Source organism: Cricetulus griseus (assembly GCF_003668045.3).
Source record: "Cricetulus griseus strain 17A/GY chromosome 1 unlocalized genomic scaffold, alternate assembly CriGri-PICRH-1.0 chr1_0, whole genome shotgun sequence".
In the NCBI taxonomy this organism is placed as follows: domain Eukaryota; kingdom Metazoa; phylum Chordata; class Mammalia; order Rodentia; family Cricetidae; genus Cricetulus; species Cricetulus griseus.
Window position 1 is genome coordinate 121140341 of NW_023276806.1, and position 21453 is coordinate 121161793.

The window sequence follows — 21453 nt, forward strand, 5'->3', positions numbered from 1 at the left end:
GCATGTATATAGAGCCCAAAGAACAACCTCAGAATCAACCTCAGGTACTCACTATGCTGTTTTTTTGAGACAGGATCTTTCACTGTCCTAGACTTTATCAAGTAGTCCAGTCTGGCTGCCTAGTAGTTGTAGGTATCTACCTGTCTCTGTCTTCTGAGCTCTGTGGTGATCAAGTGCCACCATACACAGCTTTTTGTTTTCATGTATATTATAGAGATGAAACTCAGGCTCTCATGCTTACAAGCAAGCATTTTACCAACTGAGCTATCTCTACACCCCAAACAATTCCACTTAAGGTGTAAAATAATTGGGTTGGTATGATTGAGACAGAGTCTTGTTATGTAGCCAAGAATAAAGCCTTTCACTCAGAATGTAGCCCAGAGCAGCTTCAAACATGAGATCTTCTCGTTTCTGCCTCCTCAATATTGGGTTCACAGGCTCGCCATACCATAACCCTGCCAAAACCCATAATCATACTGTCAATACTTTAGATAGAATTGAACTAGACATTCAAACAATTTAATGATGCAATGGCTTCTTTGTAGAAAACATGGCGTGTGTGAGAGGTCACTTCCTGCTCGTGCAGACATCAGACCTGGAGGGCAGTGTGGAGTGCCCGCTATGCTAGCTATTATACTCCTATGATGGGGAAACTAATTTATCACTGGACAATCACAGCATACTCCATTTTCTGAGCACCTACTATGTTAATTATAGCCCGTGGGCTAAAGATGACCAATTGCCTTTTGGGGAGTTATGAATCTAAACTCAAGAATAGCTCTATTTAATACTGCTATTAGTAGTCATCGTAGTAGTAGTAGTAGTATAGATTATGTTAAAGAAAGTTGACTCTGAAATCTAATTTCTGGGCCAAAGAGAAGGCTTATAAGGTGAAGGCTGCTGTCAAGTCTACTGACCTGAGTTCAATCCCCAAGACCCACATGATAGGAGAGAACCAACTTCCAAAAGTTTTCCTCTGATCTCTACATACACGCAGTGACATGTGTGTCTCCACCTCCATATGTACACTAAATGAATGTAAATAGATTAATTTGATTTTTAACTTTCCCTTAAATTTTTAAAGACATATTTCACCAAGTATTAAGACACTGGATATTAAGAAAGAGGTTCAGTATAGTATTAGGGGGCCTAATGCAGCTACTTTTCTTCTGAGAAATCTCCTAGCATTATTGCAAAATCCAAGACATGATCCTACTTTTTGTAATTTTTTACACACTGCTTAACAACACGGTTTTTTTGTATTTTTAAATGTTTGGGGGGAAAATTTCATGGCAGTTTAAAGTTCCATCATATATAGATTTCCATGTCCATAGACAAAGTCCTACTAGAAGACAGCCACCTCTGTCTGAGGCTGCTCTCACCTGCAGAGGCTGAGCTGAGGATCAATGACTAAGACTGTGTAACCAGTTAAACCAAAAATATGCATCATCTGGCTCCTTGCAGAAAAAGTCCTGATCTTTTCTTTAAGCATTTGATTTGTTCTGGACACAATAAACAGATAGTCCACCTCCAAGCAGGAGGAGCAGAGAATGAATAGCATATATCATTTAAAGTAAATAGAGCAGTGTGTTCACAGATGGCTAGCACAACAAATAAAGGGGCCAGAAATGCAAGGCAGGAAGGAGCACAGGGTGAAAAGAAGAGCAGGATGAAATATTAAATTTCATTTTTATGTCTTCCCAGCAATAGCTAAAATCTCACTTAAGCCTACAGCAGTCATATTTTAAGTCTAAAATCAGTTTGCATGTTACAGGGAATTTACTATGGCCATGCAATCAAGAAAAATCTCCAGGAAGTAATAGAAGAGGAAAGTGGGTTGGGATTTGCATCCAAGGAACAGCAGGTGTCTGTGGAACTACTTTAGCATTATTAAGGGTGCACAAAGAAGCCAACCCTCTGTGGCACTGTGTGTGGGTGGGAATGCATACATATGAGTGCATGTGTGTGCCTGCGTGTGCATGTGTGCATGTGCGCTTGTGTGTGCACACGCATGAGGATAGAACAGAGATCACACCAGATGTCTCAGCTCTCACTGAGCTGGAAGCTAGGCTGGCAAGCAAGTGAGCCCCAGCGTCCATTGTCTTCACCCCACAATGCAAAGGTTACAGGCAGCTGCAGCCTGGCTTTTTACCTAGACCTTCATTGGCACTTTTCCCCCAGGCAGCTTGGGGTTTAATCATGTCCTCTAACCCTTCCCACCTGGGTATCTGGGCAGCTTTCAGCAACTCATAATCAAATCACCTGAGCCTATTTCCCCCTTTGGAAAACGGAGCCAGCCGCATCCTCAACTACAGAGGAATGACATCATTTCTAATGCTACAGAAGTGCTTAAGAAACATTTGCTTCCTTCCCTCACTTCTAATCAAGTCCAAGTTCTTGGGTCCCAGTTAAAGACTTCCAAAAGTTTCCTTTAATCTCCTGTTAGGTTTTGAAAAGCCCAAGCCAATCCAGACAGCACAAAAGGCGAATGACCAGAAGAAATATTCAGTGCCAAGATCTCCACTTCCTCAAGCAGCCCCGTCTACAAGGGCACTGGCCTGCCCGTGTGTTCCTGCCAGAGCTTTTATTGTAGATGCTTCTTTTTTATACCTTTCTGCCATTCCCTTCACCACTGCCACCAGTGTGACTCTCTCTGCTGACGCCTCGTAAATCCTTAAGTGCTTCCATGATGCTGGGACTTGAGTCATCCTTTAGCGGTTTCTGGGACATAAAAATGGCTAAATTAAATGTCAGAAGCAAAACTGTATTTTCTTTGATAAACTGTACTAATAACTACTTCTCTTCCCCCACCCCTCCCTAGGTTCAAAAGAATGGACAATAAGTTTGGAGTTGTGTTCCCCTTAAATTGGCCTTAATATATAGTCATTATTTTGAAATATTTGCAAAGTAGTTGTGTTCCTCAAACTTCCCCCCTTTATATTTTTGTGAAACAAAATAGAAACAACTATATTTTGGTCCTTCCATTAAGATTTTAAAATATACATATTATGATGAAGAAATTGAAATATTATTGTTGCCATATAATCATGAAAATCTACAATATAAACTTATAGCCAATGAGTGGTTTGTTTTCATTTTTATGGAAACAAGTGGAGTTTCATTTGATGACAATCTTTCCCAAGAAGTCAATCCATGCTTGCCTACAATGAAGACCCTCTTTCTCAGACAGAGCAGAATGGTGATTCTTAGGTTCTCTACAATTCAGTCTTGGTTTGTGGCTCTCCACAGCTTGGTGTGGTGGGCTTTGAGTCATTGACCCTGCTTAGTTCTGTCTGCAGCCCTGGGAACCCACCTGTAGCAACTGGGACTAGTCAGATCCCAGCTATCAGCTCCAAGAAGCCCTCTCCCCTCCCCCGACACCTGTGTGAATTCTAGCTCAGTCTGGAACACACAGGTGTTTTGTAACAGAAAACGGACAGTGCTTTGGAATGGAAAGTGCCTGCATGGGGATACCTCCTTCTTTTTCATTTTAGGACAGACTCTCAATTTCCTCCTGGTCCAATAGGGATAATCAGAGTAGCTAATCCATAATCTTGCTGAGAGAAATCAGTGAGGTTCCAGGAGTAAAGTGCAAAGCAGAAAGTCCAATCCACCTGGGATTCTTTAAAAATCCAGGGATGGTAAGATTGCTCAGTCATCAATCCTGCTGATCCAGTTTCTATTCTCAGGTCAAATTTAATGGGGAAAGAGAGAAATGACTCCACAGAGTTGTCCTGTGACCTCCAGACATGCACTGTGTGGCACATGCATGCCTACACACACACACACACACACACACACACACACACACACACAGAGAGAGAGAGAGAGAGAGAGAGAGAGAGAGAGAGAGAGAGAGAGAGAGAGAGAGAGAGAGAATAAGTTTAAGGGTTTGGACTTCATTCAACACATTTAGTAGATGTCTTCAAATATCAGCTGGGATGGATTCCACTCATTTGAAAACAGACAAGTTCAGAGTAAACATTTTAGACATAACATTTTAGATATAAGACATAAACACCTTCATCTTACAGATGTAATATCTGCGATTGAGAGAGGCTTCATGACTTGTTCAAGGGCGTAGAGCTGAAATACCGCTATCTGGCAATCCGGGACATGCCTGCCAGACCCCAGGTCTTCAGTCAACACACTGCTGTCTGCCTTGTAATGGAATGATAAGATTTCTGGCTGTGGGTCTGGTGATTGCACACGTAGGGACTTTATATTGTATAATGTCTAAATTAATAACATTTGAGCATCCCCATAAGTACTGGACTCTGTGCAGAAATAATTTAAGGTGACCCTTGTGTGTTTTATCAACAAGCCAGATGTCTGGCTCCTACCACACCCCTCTAAGGCCTGGGAAGCCTAGTAGTTGCTTTCTAGAAGAGAGGGAAGAAAATCCGTGGAAAATGTGCGCAATCTGAGAGTCCAGAAATAGACCCTTTTTTTGTGGTATCGTGTAGAACAGTGCAATAGCATATGCCTTAGGTTAACCAGAACCACTTATAATGTTAAGAACCACCTCAACAGCTTAGTGTTTGCCATTCTGGTCACGGAGGAAAGAGCAGGCACTTCACTGTGCCCTTGCCTGGGAGAAATACAAGGGTTAATTCTCCCCCACTGTGTGCCAAAAATGTCTAGTTTACAGACTGGAACAAATATGGCACCTTTGTTTTAAACAGCCCATTTCCAGTTCTGTGTGGCTGTTGAGATTCCTGAGCTAGTGACAGAGGCCAGGGCAGGAAAATGGGCTGGGTTTCTTACTTTGAATGTGGACACATGAGCTGTGGGAAGGAAACTATTTAAAATGGGGCTTAGGGAAAGGGGGAAGAAATCCCCTTTCCCCAGCTGAGATTTTTCCAGGATGTCGTCATACAATCTCCAAGACCGCCATGGAACAGTAAGTAGATGGTTCTCATTGGCTGTATGCAAATGATCTGAGAGCACTAGTTTCCTGGCAGAGAAAAACTTAGACCAGAGCAAGGATGCAGCCTGAGCCTGGCTCTCTGCAGTCCTGAAAGAACAGAGTCATTCTTGACAGGGCGATTTCAGCCCTTGACATTCCAGGAAATAATTCCATAACGTCACTTGGGGATGGGGGCGGGGACGGGACTGGGGTTTCACCCGTCCTAAGACATGGAGACACAAGTGCTGTGTTAAGATTTAAGTTTTCGCCCAGATTTTAATACCAAACCCAGAGCAAAAGCCATGCAGGGAGGCCGAATTTCACTGAAATGTCACTAGTAATTAAGCCCAGTAGAAGGGAAGAAAAGGCTGATGCCAGGAAATTGCAGACATAATCTGAAGCCTATTTCCTCTCCATGTTACAGACAGGGGGTCCATGCCATGTCCCAGATGTGACACCCAGATAAGGTGTCTGGGTCATTAGTACCTGCAGCAGAGGTTAACCATATCCTGGAGGTGTCAGGGCTTTCTGAGGTCTGCTGGCCTGTACATTTCAATGTGTTTCATTTTCTCCAAGAGCAGGACAGCAGAAAAACGTCAGGAGACACAGGTTAAAAGCCCGGAAATGGACCAGGGCCCCACACTATGACATCATTTTCTTGCAATGCAGTGAAGCAATGACAATTCCATAAAGGGGAGGGGGAATGACTAGAGAGGCCTGGCAGTCTCAGTGAGTCCCAGAATTTGCAGAGGAAGGGCCTGCCTAGCTCAACTCTTGCTTCTTCGTTAATATCCTTGGATTGAGATCTCAGAAGAGAGGGCTAAAAGAGGTTCTGGGAGAAAAAAGGGGTGGGGGAGGGAAGAGGCTAGATGTAAGGGAGCACAGTGAGGGGGAGTTGGGGAGAGTGGGGGGAGGGACCTAGAACCTGGCCCACTACTATTTATTATCAGTCCTGCAGCTGGTCCAAGGGGAAGAACTAGGATTAAAACCTGCTTCACTGTCCAACTGCCAGTCCTGATGCAGGACTACATCCATACTTCTCTGACTCAAACAACTGTCTCACGACCAGTGATAGAGGACTCAGTTGTACTGGCCTTACTGGAGATACCCGCGCAAAGGCCTCTTCACTCAGCTAGAGAGGGTAATAGCAGATGGAAGAAACGGTACTGTACAAGTCCTTGCACAACCTGTTGGCAGCCCCACAGGAGAGCCTTCTTGGCTACTCCTCGCTTCCATCAACTCCAGAGTGGGGGGATCAACCTGTGCATCCTCCTGAGACCTAGAACTTTCCTGTGAGTTTCCTGAGCCACCCTCCTCCTCCTAAGAAGGGATGTTTCAGTCCAGCAGAAGCAGCTGTAAACCTTGTCCTGGGCACATGGTGGAATGATTGACCAGACTTTCCTAAGTAGCCCAGTGAGTGTGTGGATACCCTCCTGGGGGGAGGGGTATACTAAGGAATCTAAGCTTGAGAATTTGCCTGATTTATGAGGCTTGGGCAAAATAAGCCTCCTGAGTGGGCGGCCCCAAACACAAACAGATCATTTTTCAGGACTGACAAAAAGATGTCCTCAATGCACCATCACAAGTCATAGGAGGCTTGTTGGCTCAGAGAGGTGAGCAAGAGCCCTGGCTAGGCATCAGCCTGGCCTTGTGATCTTGTATAAAATGCACAATCGTGGTAGTGCCACTGGTCTCCCCAGTGGCACAGTCTGACCTGGAGTCCATCCAACTGGTCCAGCCCTGAATCAAGTCAAGGATTGAAGGGCTCTGGCCAACACATAGAGAGGCTGCATCAGTGTGCCCTGCCGTTCCACCTCTGACCAGGTAGCAGTGTTTGGAGAATTGGGCTTCTGCCCTGCACCTCTGTTCACTGGCCGGGTGGCTGCTTCCTGTAACTGAGTGTTTGTTCCCTTTATCACAGCCCATGTCGGGACTGCAGATGGCTATAAGCACACCTTTAGAACTTTGACATTCTTCTCTGTTCTCCCCACTTACATCCTCTTGGAAGTTAGCAGAAGCCATCAGACATTGACCACAGATAAGACAGAAGATCACACCCTCTTGACACTTTTAATATGTATTTCAAATAAACAATTGACATTAACTTACTTTTACAATGCCACTTCCTAGTCTCCTTGATGGGGTGATGCATTACAACTGTCCCAATCATGCCAGACCAACCCTGCAGCAGTTGAGCCAGGGATAGTACCAGGTGGCCTATCTAATCTGGGTTTTAGGGAGTTTTTTTACAATAACTGGGGGGGGGGGCATGCAGAGACAGACATACTCTCTGGAAAAGCCACACATAGCTGAGAGGTGTACCCATCCCCAGGATAGCTCAAGACCCAGTCTTCTCCTCCACCCTCTTTCTCTCCCATTCTCCTGGGGGGCAGATGTCATCTTTAAATGAGCCACTATCCCAAAGATCTATTGAAAACTCTAGCTGTTGTATGGCCAGGAAATGGCTAGCAAATCTAGAGAGACAGAACGTCATTTAAATGCCCACAATTACTGAGGTTTCTTTTTCTGCCAAATTGGCATTCTTATGCTCTCGAATCACTCTCTTAAAGAGATTCTGATCCTCTATGGTTAACTCTATAGGGAAAGGGAATTTATTTTACACTGGCGTACTTGATCACAAAATCTGGGGCTTGTATTTCTCACCATTTGAATAACCCTCATGCTTGTCCACACATGCTGAAAGTGTTGTTTAACTTAAATACACAGATCAGACTCATTGCAGACTACCCTTTCACCTTGCTCTGGGCAAGGAGGGAGATCAAAGCTGCCTGGGTTTTTCCAGGATGACCCCTGCTTTGTTCCGAATGCTTCGCCCATCTCCTGTTTGTAGAAGCACCTACAAAACCACCTTGTTTTTCTATTCTATAACCCTTTCTTATAAACAAGACCCCACTACTCATTTGGCATCCTAGGGACAGGGGATTCACCTCCACAAGTAGAGTCTTTACTTTCAAACTTTTAAAACTCACAGTGTTAAAGCAGCAAAAAAGTATGTAGGGCTTGGCAGGTGACAAGAGGGTACTTGAAATGATTACGTTCTAATATGTCTGATGCTGAACAATAAAAAGCAGCCAACCTGTTATGAATTCTGCCTTGAAATACCCACGTGGCTAATGTTTTAAAAGTGACCCTGGCTTATTAAGTTGTTAATTTCTTTCAGATCGGAGGAGACTAGAAAGTAAATAATGATAACTGATTTCACTTAGCCTATAAATTATTATTGATTAATAATAATAAGGGCACCAGATTGTATATTCTTTATATGTCACAATGATTTGGAAAAGTAAATCTTCTAACCCAGGAGCCAGCAAGAAGCTCAGTGGGGAAGGGAGCTTTCCAGTAAGCCTAATGACCCATGTTCCATCCCTGGGACACACCTCCTAGTGGCAAGAAGTCCTCTGCCCTCCACAAATGCTGTGTTATATACACACATGTGCACATGTGCACACACACGAATAAATAATTGTAAAAATAACAATAACAACAAACTCCAGCCCATAAAACAGGGATGACATAGAAGATAAACCACACAGAAGTTTGAGCAAGTTACATACCAATAAAAGGAATGAAAAATCAAACCCTTTTGGAGGGGGGATCCCCTGTTTTCCCACATATGAAACAATGGAGCCAAAATTAGCTGTCATGTCCAGGATCCTGGGACTTAAAATACATGTGCTAGTGTAAAGCGTTAAGCCTTCACATGCTTTGCTTGGCAAATTTCATGAAAAAGATAAGCTCAATGGAATTATGACTTCAGACAGGGAAATGGATGCCATCACTGACCAAGGAAACAACAAGAAGGAAAACACGGAGCTCGGCCACAGATATGAAAGAATGTCTATTTGCAACAGGCAGCCTGGACAGGAGGGGGATCAGGCTGAGAGCACCTCGCTCAGGCCAATCAATCAACAAGGATTTAATTTGACTCAGGTTACTTTATTTGTCAAGGGACTCTTAAGGGGGCGCCTGAGATAACATGGCTGAGGATTATATGCCCCGCTGAGTGCGGTAGATTGCAAAAATATCCCAGCGACTAGCTCTGTAAGACTAGGGAGGGAAAAGGGCCTGGGTAACCAGAGAGGGCTTAGGAAATATTCAAAGAATGCTCTGAGGTTGAGCTGAAACAGAGGGGCCTGGCTGGGGACTGTAAAGAAAGGGCAGTTGCAAGCAGACAGAGAATAGAAACCAAAATGGATTTATCCTCTTTAAGTAGACTACACAGTCAGCACTTGGGGGGAGGGGGACATCACAGTTACAAAAAAGCACTTTGACCATAAACCAAAGAATAAGCTGTAGATGTCCTCAAAATATAAAGATGCTTTGGTATTCAAGTTTTCACACCACACTCAATTCTCCCAGAGAGAAATATAAAGGAAGCACAGAGTACTTCTCCAGGCTGCGTTCTCCGACATGAAAACCAGGAAGTGCAGTGCACTGCTCTTGTTGCCATGCCTGCCAGGAAGCTGAAACAGAACTGAGACGGAGTTCTAGGACTCAAATACTCGACTCTTTCTTTTCTTCACTTCCCCTTTATCTGCCATTCCTTTCTGCCATTACAAGCTGTCTCCTTCTTACATCTTTTTCAAAGATTTTGAATCCTCTGGGTCAGGCACACCGGAACCTTTTGGAGGGCAGATGGCGTGTGAGTGTAAGAACAGCAAGCAGGAGGTATGAGCTTTTAATATTAGCTCTGCCTATGACTCATCCTGTGTTTAGGTATTGAGGCTTGATGTTTATTCTTGGGATATAGTTCAGGCATTTTCCAGATGAGGAAGGGCTTTGGGGCATCTAGCTGGCTTTTCCTAATAACTCACACAGTCGTCCTCATCTTGTTTAAGTATGGCTTACTTCTCTGAGGGTCTTTGATCCCCTGACTGCAGACACTCTGGCACCAGGGAGCCTTAAAGGTCAAGGAGTGAAGATACACACAGAGGTGGGTGAAATTGGGGGACACTTGTTAGCAACCTCTGAGAAGCTGTGGGGTGAACACTGGCTTCTAAGACAGATGGATGGTGTCATCCACAGTATGAATAACTGTGCTCACTAAGCTGGGGCAGGGACCCAGCAGGTGTGTCCTGGAATGCAGCTGTTTGCAAGAGAGCCCTTAAACCCTGTTTCCTTTAATCCATATGGATTGTCAATATTCAACACCATGAAGTCCAAGAGCAACAACATGTACTCAAGCCTCAGTTTCCTTGTCTGGGGAATAACAGACCTGGACCCATTCATCTCCTGAGGCTCCTTGCAGCTTTTTTTTTTTTTTTTTTTTTTAATGATTTGTTTATTTGCATTGGTACCCTGTGTAAGGGCATCACATCCCTCAGAACTGGAGTTACAGAAAGTTGTGAGCTGCCAAGTAGGTGCTGGGAATTGAACCCAGGTCCTCTGAAAGAGCAGCCAGTGCTCTTAACTGCTGAGCTGTCTCTCCAGCCCCCTCCTTGCAGCTTTAATTGCTGTGAATCTTTTTTTTTTTTTTTTTTTTTTTTTTTTTTTTTATCAAATTCTCCTTACAGTCATTTGGCTCCACAGGGCACACAGATGAACAACTTTTGCATACTCTTCCAGTACAATGTGAAACAGCAAACAGATACAGGGGGAAACTATGCATAAGTGGAAATACTGATTGCCAAGGTGTCTATTCACTGAAAACACTAAGTTATACTAGGGGCCTGCTAGATACGTGTGATGGTTAACTTTAACTGTCAATGTGACCACTTAGAATCACTTGGAAACAGTCTCACTAGATCAGGTTGGCCTGTGAGCTTGTCTGTGGGATTGTCTTTATGGCATTAATTGACTTGAAAAGCCCCAGCCACCTTGGGCAGCACCTCCCTGGGTTTGGGTTCTGAACTGTATGAAACTGGAGGACGTGAACTGAGTACTGATTATGCATGCATTGGTTTCTCTCTGCTCTTGACTGTTAAAGACTGTTCTCTAGCTAGTTAAAGCTCCTGCCAGCCTCAGCTTCCTGCTGTGATGGATTTGTGATTTAACAGGTTTTCTCCCGAGTTGCTTTTTGTTGAGATATTTAATTAAGGCAGCAAAAGTGAAATCTCAGATGACATGCTTAGCCACTTCCATTATAGCATATCCAAATATTTGACAAACTGTTTATGATTGGTGGTCTTTTCTTGTTTGTTTTAGATACAGTTGTAACAAGTCACACAGGGAGGGGTCCTGTGTATTCTGTACCAAATTCCCCTCAACGATGCCCTCTTGCAAAACCACAGCACAAATTCACAAATAGGTCTTAGACATTGGCAGTCAAGACGAAGACCATGTGAGTCAAGGTTGGGATCCCTCCTGTTGTTCTGTGGTCTCACACATTCAGTCTCCATCCTTAAACCCTGGAAATTCCTGGAAACCACTTACCCATTTCCAATTTTTATGACTTTTTTCATTTCATGAACTTTATATAAATATAATGACACAGATCATACATGTGTAAAAATAAGCTTATATACTCTCAGCATAATTTTGTTTATTTATCTATTTATTTACTTATTTTGAGACAGAGTCTCCTGTAGCTCACACTGACCTCAAACTCACTGAGTAATTGAAAATGAACTTGAACTTTTGATCTTCCTGCCTCTACCTGCTGAGTGCTAGGATTACAGGTGTACAAACTATACCTGGCTTATGCAGTGTAGGGATCCAGTCTAGAGCTTTTCGTGTGTTATGCCAGCACTCAACCAGTGGAGCTATAGCCCCAGTCATCAAATATGTATGTACCTTCTGAAGTGAGTGACTGCTACAAAGCAATTAAACAGAATGGTCTCGAAATGAAACCACAAGATTAGTGAATACAGGCAGAACTATCCAGTTCCTTTGGGAAGTTCACCTGTAAGAAGCCACATCACAGGCTAGACACTGGAGGCTAACAGCTGGAGATACCATCACAAGGGTCATGCAATAGCCAGGCACTCTGGTTGACAGATGACTTCATCCCTGGCTCTGAGGATGAGTGAAGTTGTCCTGAGCCCTTCAGCCCAGCTCATCTTCCAGCTGTATACCTGAGTGACATCCATTATGGCCCCGAGAAGCTAAAAGAGTCAACCAGCTGAAACCAATGTGGGTATTGGACCCACTGAATCTGGTGTTATGATAAACACAATTGTTTTTTTAGGTCAACAAATTACATAGTCACAGCAGCCTGGACATCAGCTAAATTCCAGACAGAACCTATTGGTAAAGGCTGAGGAAACCAATCCACAGAGAATCTCTCATCTGTCAGTGCCAACACTGGAAGCCACAGAGAGAGATTCAGGTCAAGTCTTTGCCCTTTCCTGGGTTAATGAGTGATACGAGACTAAGAAAACATCTGCAGAGCCAGGTGTGGTGCACACCTATAACTCCAGCACTTGGGAGGCCGAAGCAGGAAGGTCATGAGTATGAAGTCAATGTGCACTACACAGTGAAATCCTTTCTCAAAGAAAACCAGAAAAGAGGAGGAGGAAGGAGATGAGGAGAGGCAGGAAGAGAAAAGGGGTGATGGGGAGGAGGAGGAAGAGGAGGAGGAGGAGGAGGAGGAGGAGGAGGAGGAGGAGGAGACAACTAAGAAAGGACCTTTTAATGCAGGGTCCAAACACTGGCTCTTTGACATGCTACATTTTTATTTCCATTGAATGAAAGCTGAATCAGCCAAAGGCCTTGACATATAAACAAAAAGTAGACTGGGTGGCCTTACATGTGTGGAGCTTACAAACGCTGCACATAATTGGGCTGTTTGAATGCAACCAGCTCCCAATTAGAGGAAGCAACGTGCTCAAGTTCATAAAACAAGAACGAGTCTTGAGTCTCAGGATTTGAAGGCTGTCTGTGCCCAGTACACTGAAAGGTCTTTCCTGCTGCAAGAACAAAACCTGGCCTCTATTAATATCAAGGCTGGCCTCCTCTGAACACTTGCTTCCTGGTGATTTATGGTGGCCAGGCTGCTTCCTGCCCCTTTTGAAAGTTAGATTTCAACCTAGGAGGAATTCTAAGCAATTCCTCATTCCTTGGCCCCAGGGCAACTTCAGGGGAATCTTTTAGAGAGAGTTTGGGTATTTACAACTCACAAATTGATCTTGCTTGATAGCTCACAAAGGAGAAAGGGGGGCTTGTTGTTCTGTCTGATGCCAACTGGGACTTGATCCAAACACAAGTAAGAAAGTCTAGTACAAGCAGTGTGTGTGGGAACATATCCTCCCTGACCTCCCAGTTACAGTATGAAGATGGAAACTTTTTCCCTTAAAAAAGATCAAAGATATTATCCTTTTGTCAACGACAATGACATTTTGCTTCTAAAATAATTTCATTTGAGGAAAACAACTAAATAATCCAAGTCACATGCTGCACAAAATTATATCTCAGAAAAAACATTGTAAGGGACTCAAAAGCTGGTGTTCACCCTGTTACAACAATTTTGCTACTCACACAATTTAATTAAGGGAGGGCTGCACTTAAATCTGTTATGAACATTGCATCAGCGCAGGCCCTGGTGGCTTCGGGAAACAGTTGTCAGGGCTTGACAGTTCACCTGTGATGTGGACAGTTCTCGGTATCTACAGCTTGAAATGATGCTGTAAAAATGGAAGAACAAGAGGCTCCAAGGATGCAGCTCTGTTGGTAGAGAGCTTTCTTGGCATACCCAAGGCCTGTCTTGGTATTTTATTGCTGTGAAGAGACACTGGACCTGGCTTGAGCTTCTGAAACCTCAAAGCCCACCCCTAGTGACACATTTTTGCCAACAAGGCCATGCCTATTAGAACAAGGTCACGTGTTCTAATCCTTTCAAATAATGCTATTCCCTATAAGCCTATGGGGGCCATTTTCATTCAAACCTCCACAAGGCCCCAGATTCAATCCTTAGCACTGCATACACTGTATGTGGTAGTGCATGCCTGTAATACCAACACTAGGGAGACAGAGGCAGGAGGATAAGGAATTCAAAGTTATCCTTAGCTACTAACCTGGGCTACATGAGACATGACTCAAAACAATTTAGTTTAATAGTAGATTACCAGCTCAAACTCATTTTAGTAACAAGGGAAACTAACTAATGGAGAAGTCCAAACTGAAGCCATACAAGCTTTGAACATGGTGAGGAGCAGAGATAATTGTTTCTATCCCTTCTTCCTAGACATTGACCTCCTCCTAACTTTCCATAATCTTCCTGGCCTCTAGTACCACTTCTGAACCAAAATGGCTTTCTCAAAGATCATCTGTTTACCTTACCAGCCAATCCAAAGATGCAATTTAAGTCATTGCCTGTGCAATGCAGCACTGTTGTGAATGCTGCTCACTGTACTGCTCCCCATGGCTTACTCAGTATCCAGGACCACCAGCTCAGGGATGGCACCATCCATTGTGGGCTGGGTGCTCGTGGGCCAATCTAGTGAAAACATTTTCCCAATTGAAGTTCCCTCTTCCAAAATGACTCTAGCTTGTGTCTGGTTAACAAAAAACTATCCAGCACATCCCTAAATATTGATAATTCTTCAAAATTCATCTTGAGTCTCCTTTTGTGGCCTCTCATTTGGGTGAAGGCTGGGGAGATGCCTCAAATAGCAAGTGCTTGTCTTGCAAGCATGAAGACCTCATTTTGAGCCCCAGAACCCACTTTTAAAGACATGACAAGGTGGCCTACTCACAATCCCAGTGCTGGGGAAGCAGAGGCAGGCAGATAGATCCTGGAGCTCATCGACTGCCCAGCCAGCCTTGTCTGCTTGTTAAAGTCTTTTGTCTTTTCATTATTGATCAGTGGTTCTTTAAGTATTCTGACCACAAGTCCTTGGTAAGTTCTGTGCATTACAAATGCATTCCCTCATTTTGAGGTTTGTCTTTTTAATCTTAATGTCTTTTGATAATTAAAAACTATTAATTTTGCTGAAGTTCCATGTATCAATCTTTTCCTGGGTTAGCATTTTTCTTACATTGTGTTGAATAAATATCTTTCCATCCACAAGTAACAACACTATTTCTCTATATTAAGTTCTAGAATTAAATTATTTTTATGTTTAGGGGTTTGGTTTTGTTATTCTATGCTTATGTGTGTATGTTTTCACGTGAAGGAGCCAAGGGAAATACTTGTATACATACTCCATATATAACAAAAGAGGACAATTTTCAGGATTTGGTTCTTGATACAGCTGAGGTAATGCCATCTTGTCCTTTTCTTGCGATGGCCCCATTGTGACTTTCAGCCCCTAACCCCTGAACAGTCATGTCTGTCTTCATGTCACATTCAGGACTTTCCATGAACTGAATCATGCCCAGATACATAACCAAAATAACAGCTGAATGTATAGCCAAAACAAATGTTACTTAGTACCCCTGACCTACACCTGACAATGACATCATTGTCAAGAGTTCTCTCTTGCACAGGTTGCTGAAGGACTCTAATTTGGCCTATGTGCATGGTAGGCACATAAGGTAGGCATAACTTTCTCTCCTTCCACCTTATTGAAGCAGGGACTCACTTGGCTCTAGGGCTGTGCTGTGTACATTAGCTGGTCCATGACACTCCTGTCTCCAGCTCCATCTTGCTGTAGGGGTGCTATGATTGTAGAAACACACCACTGGATCTGGCTTTTTTTTTTAAGATAAAATCTCACTGTGTAGCCCCAAGTAGCCTGGGACTCTCAGGGACTTACCTGCCTCTGCCTCCTGAGTGTTGGAATTAAAGGCATGTACCACTATACTCAGCAAACCTGACTTTTTACATATGTTCTGGGGTTTGAAGTCAGGTCTTCAGACTTGTATGGCAAGTGCTTTTATTCAAGAAGCTAATACCCTAGCCCTAACATTCAGCTTTTATAATGTAATGTAAAGTCTGGATCGGTGTGTGTGTGTGTGTGTGTGTGTGTGTGTGTGTGTGTGTGTGTGTGTGTGTGTTATTATTTGAGACAGAGAGCGCCTGGCTCTAGAGCTATGCCTGATCTGGAGGTCACAGTATGTAACTATGCTGGCCCTGTGTTGATCTTCCTGTTTCTGCCTCTGCTTCTCAAGTGTTGTCATTAAAGACATGTTGACCACCATTCTTGAAAATTTTTGTTTACCTTTGTTTTGTTTTGGGGGTGGCTTATCGTTTGCTTGTTTTGTTTTTTGGGTTTTGAGGACGTCTCATGTAGCTCAGGTTGTCATTGAACTCACTATGTTGCCAAAGCTAGACAACATATCTGCTCCTGCCTCCACCTCTCCAGTACAGGGATCCCTGGTTAATGTCACAAGTCTGGTTCTACCACAGGATGTTTGTTTTTTTGTTTTTTTTTCAAGCTCTGGATGTCCTGGAACTCATTTTGTAGACCAGGCTATGCTCAAACTCACAGGGTTTTTAAGCTTGTCACATAGACTGCGTCTGATAGATGCCTCCTATTATTTTTCAGCTATTGGTGCTGAAACCCAACTAAGCCTGGGCTTCTCTGAAGTGCAGATATGTTACAAACTAAAGCAACGAGGTGAGCATACCTGGCATTGTCAGTGTATATCAGTGCACACATTCCTCCCTCATAGCCCAAGGCTCACCTTGATAAAGGAAAGCATCTTTTTATTTGCTTGTTTGGGTTTGTTTTGCTTTTTTGGTTGATTGCTTTGGTTTTTGTTTTGTTTTGTTTTTGAGATAGTGTCTCACATAACCTATAGTGTAGCTCAAACTCACTGTGTAGCCCAGGCTGGCCATGTATTACAGATCCTCCTATAGCCAAGGCTGGCCTTGTATTATAGCTCCTCCTGTAGCCAAGGCTGGCCTTGTATTCCAGACCCTCCTAGCTCTGTTTTCCCAGTGCTCAGATTAAGGTGTGCACACTCTTCCCAGCTAACAAGAACATGATTTTCATGTCAAGATTTTTCCAGAGGTGACAGAGTGGGATAAATAGGGGATGAACTTACAGCTGTGGAGTTGAAGGGCAATGTGTGCCTCTAAGTTCTATGCTTGTGTTCTCTGAATCTGTCTTTGCTCTCAACACATTTTCCATTCGTTTTGTTGGTTTCTTCATTTTGTTTTGCTGTCCGGGGGATCTAGGCTGGGGTCTCACTCTGGCTTTGCAAATGTTCTATCTCTCTGCCCCCAGCATAAAGCCAGATCTCAATATATACAGTAGAAGCAGTCAGCCACCCAGTTTTCAGAGCTCCACAAAGAAGAGACTGGCCTTCAAGCCTGGCCAGTGTGACTCACACTGAGTGAATCTGAAAACAGTGTGCGTGAGAGCTTATATAGCAACACAAACGAGGCTGAGAGTAGAGTACCTCTTCCTTGTGCTGATGCCAGAATTCTATATTCCTCCTATACATGTGCCGTGTAACATGCAGGGAAGGAACAACTGGAAAACAGTGTGCATAGGTGAAGGTCAACTTTACACAGAGCTGATTCCTCCAGGTGCAGCCCACCTGCTGCTGAGGACATTAGACACAGACAAGAGGCCTGCTCAGAGCATAGGGGCATCCCAAGACAGCTTGTGTCTGCTGTGGTCAATGAAGGTCTAACAGCTCCTTTAAAAGATTAAAATCCCAGACTCTTAATCCAAGGCCATCAGTAACCCCTCTGGAAGTTGGCCTATAGACTCGGAGATGGAATGACAAGGGACCTGTAAGGATAAATCTTTCTGTCAAGCCGCCTGAGCCCCGCCACCTTGTGGGCGCCTGAAATAGCACATATTAATTAAATAGTCTTATATTAATTACAATGCTGCTGGCCAATGACTAGAATTTCTTATCTGCTGTCTCTGTCTTAAGTGTCAACCATAACTATTAATCTATATATTTTATAAAGACTTATCTGATCGAGGACACTGGCAGCGGCATGCATCCTCTCTTGTTGGGCTCACATGGCAGCTCCACAGAGAAGAGAGGAAGAGGAGGAGGAGGAGGAGGAGGAAGTGGAGGAGGAGGAGGAGGAAGAGAGCGATTTCCTGCTTATCCCTGCTTATATTCTGAGTCTGTTTGCTATGTCACTTCCTGCCTGGATCACAAGACTTCTCTTTATTACATTTTCCAGAATCCTCCTCCACTCCTAGTCTCACCTAACTTGCTTCCAGTACTTTATCAATTAATAAGACAAACATATACACAGAAGGACCTCCCCCATTAGGGACCCCTCACCAGTACACTCCATTCCACCCCACCAGACTGGCTTTATCTCCCCTTCACTCAATTTAGAAAATTCTCAAAAATAAAATGGAAATCTTATTGCCTAAAATCTGTTCAGTGAGGGGTAGCTCTGGTGCTTTTAAGAATATTTTTAAAACTTTATCATCATGTGCATGTTCATATATGTACAGACATGTGCATTACACAGCACATGTATAGGGGTCAGAGGTCAGCTCTGTGGAGTTACTTCTCTCCTTCCATTTTCACATGGGTTCTGGGGACTGGACTCTGATCATTAATTTTGCAGCAATGGATTTACCTGTTGAGTCATCTGTCTCACCTGTACCTATTTTTTAAATTGCATTTATTTGTTTTTGTTTGGTGTATGTATGTGTATGTACATATATGCATGTGGTGTGTGTACATGTATATACGTGTGTACAAATGTGTGTTCGTGTGTGTGTGTGTGTGTGTGTGTGTGTGTGTGTGTGTGTGTGTGTGTGACACATATGGAGGTCAGAGAACAACTTTCAGGTGTTAGCTGTCTCTTTGCACCATTTGGGACCCATGAGTGGAACTCAGAGCCTCCAGCTCGGCAAGTGTCTTTGCTTGTTGGGCCATCTGACTGGCCGCTGTTGGTAGCCTTTAACTGAGGTCTCCGCTATTTGGAAAACTGAGCTGAATCTTCATAGCTCCCTCTGTGCTGTGCCATGAAGGGATCTCCTCCATACTGAGCCACTTCAAAAGTCTTCAATCCGTTCTGCTCTATGAAAGGGTCTTGATCGCTTGGCAAATGAAAACTACAAACCAAATGCTTCCACCATCCTGCAAAACGGCAGCTTGGGCATAGCTCTAAGATTCTACTTTCCTCCAGAATTAGAAAGAAAATGTGGATAGCATTTTTCACTTGGGACTTAGAGAGCATTAGTATATACTATTACACCCCAGGCAAGCTACTTAACCTCTGTGCCCCTTCATCTATCTGGAAACTCAGAAGATAAGCAGTACGCAGCTGCAATACTGTACACAGGCAAGCTGGTGAGAGGCTGGAAAGCACTCTGCCAACACCAAGTGCCTGCAATTACCTCTTGTCACAGGCTGGTTTCAGACCCATCTAGAAATAAAGAAAACACCAAACTCTAAACTGAACAACGTGCCCCAGGCAAAAGTGAGAAGAGAAAGAAATTAGTTTTGAGTGGGTCTTTGACTATGAAAAGACGATGCTTCTGAGGAGACATTAAAGCAGGGCATTTTGATAGACTGGGGGGGGGTGTGCGAGTGTGTACACCATCCCAGAAACAACTGCTCTTTCCTTCCATGCAGAGCCGCACAGAGCTGACCACCCTGAATATTCCCTTTTGTTAAAATAAGAAACTTGACATGCAAACTTTGGGGACAGTGGGTATTGTTATTATTGTTGTTGTTGTTTGTATTAAATGTGAGGTTTCCTGCAAGAGCAGAAGTGGGGCTATCTTCTGGCCAAAGTCAGCAACATTGAACCTTGAAAACACATTATGTATGTTTTCAGGGTAAACTATCTGTAATTCTTTAACTAGCAAGATATGTTCTCCAGCCCAGGTGTCCCATGAGATGAATAAAGAAAATATGCACTACACATACACACACACACACACACACACACACACACACACACACACACTCAGATATAAAATAATGAAATCATTCACACAAAAATGAGGTCCTGTCTCAAAAAGTATATATGTAAAGAAATTTAAAAAGTAGAAACAAAAAGAAGTGAAATCATCTAGTGGAAACCTAGAGAACCAGTGGGGAGGGGGTAAATGAGAGTGGAGAGATAGTTGGGAGAACATATTCAATGTACACCATGGACTTGTATGAAAATATCCTTATGAACACAGTACCATGTACAATTAATATACAATGAAAAGGGTTAGAATCTCCCAAAACAGCCAAACAAAATGTATCTCAGATGTTTAATTGACCATCAAACAGTCAACAAATGTCTTTTGAGCCGCAACTACCATGTGTGGGGCTCTGCGGCTTTGTGCTAAGGTTTTTGTGTCAGATGCAATTTTGAAAAATAGCAAAATCCAAAGCAAAAGATAAAATAGTGCTTGCTTTAAGAGCTCTAAATCTAATTGGATAGATAAGACATATACATGGGACAAGATAAGTGGCTCCACCGGGCTGTCACTGATAGGGGCCAAATGACTAGTTCAATACTAAGTGGAAAACCATGGGGCAAAGTGCTCTGGGCCAGAGTGGGAAAGGACAGCTCCTAAGAACAACCTAAGAGTTAGGGGGTTCAGCAATGGGCCTGGTTGGCTAGTGTGGGAAGGTAGCAAGAGAGGGAGATGGAGACAGAGGTGGAGAAAGGGAAGCGGGGGTGGTAAGAAGTCAGTAAACTAGAGAATCTTCTATGGGACTCACTCAAAGATGGGTGGCTATCAGGCCTTCAGGATGGCTCAGCCTGTAAAGGCCATTGCCCTACTACGACTTGAGTTCCATTTCCAAGATCCACAAGGTAGAAAGAGAGGACTGACTCCTGCAAGTTGTCTTCAGACCTCTGCTCTTGACATCTAAGTACTAAATGCATTTCTGTTCTTGCTCATCTCTACCATCTGCCCCTCCCTCTTTCTCTATCTCCTTCCCCCCTCCTCTCTCCTTTTCCTCTCTTCTGTCTTTCAGTCTGAGTTTTCTTAGGCACCAGAGCATCGATCACTTTCAATTGTCCTGATATACTGTGGAAAAGTTTTTTTGGGGGCTGTTCCTAAGCATTGCAGAGTGTTTAGGTCTCAGAACCATGGAATGTCACAAGCAAAAGAGTTCAAAAGGGGCACTAAGTTCATGTTCTTCCAACAGAAGCTTGACCAGGGATGGCGGCAGAGGGATGGCAGCCATTGCCAGCCTTTCCACTTCATCTCTAGTGCTCCTGATGCAAACACATCTGAAAACTTTCATGGACAATGAGTAGAAATTAGATTTCAATTACTCAGATCTTATCAACTTCTGCCATTCATTGTGGTTTGTTGTCCTGGTTTTGGAAACAGGATTTCATGTAGCCTGGGCTAACCCCAAAGTCACTATGTAGCCAAAGATAACCTTTAACTTCTAATCCTGCTGCCTCCACCTCCTAAGTGCTGTAATTACAGGTAAGAGCCAATACATCCAGCTCATGCAGTTCCGGGTCAAACTCCGGACTCTGCACATGCTAGGCAAGAGCTCTGACAACTTAGATACAGCTTGAACCCTGCAAGTCATTGTGGGTTTTTAAAAAATTATTATTGAGTTATTACATATCTATAATTGGATTCTCTAGTCTAGAGTAGCAATATATAGAATAGATGTATATTACAAAAGGGTATCTATTAGATTGGATTGCATAATACAGGCTAAGTAGTCTGAGGTGGCTTCACCCTGGAGAATTAGAGAGTTTGGTAGTCTATGAGGTTGGCTGACTCAGCTGTTCAGTCTGG

At 43.5% G+C, this 21453-nt stretch overlaps 1 long non-coding RNA gene and 1 other non-coding gene across 3 annotated transcripts in view; one reads left to right on the forward strand and one right to left on the reverse strand.

Annotated features, from left to right (window-relative positions):
* Positions 1–1084: 1084 nt before the first annotated feature.
* LOC113833056 lies at positions 1085–1253 on the reverse strand. The gene has a single exon (XR_003480597.1). It is a non-coding gene; the product is annotated as a small nucleolar RNA SNORA81 (small nucleolar RNA).
* Positions 1254–9266: 8013 nt separating this feature from the next.
* The window catches only part of LOC103163859, a 55745-nt gene continuing 43558 nt past the window's right edge, over positions 9267–21453 (forward strand). The window contains exon 1 of one of the 2 annotated variants that reach the window (XR_004772161.1): positions 9267–9863. This is a non-coding gene — a long non-coding RNA (uncharacterized LOC103163859). The remainder of the gene's footprint in view (positions 9864–21453) is intronic. The other variant, XR_003480464.2, reaches the window with a different exon arrangement.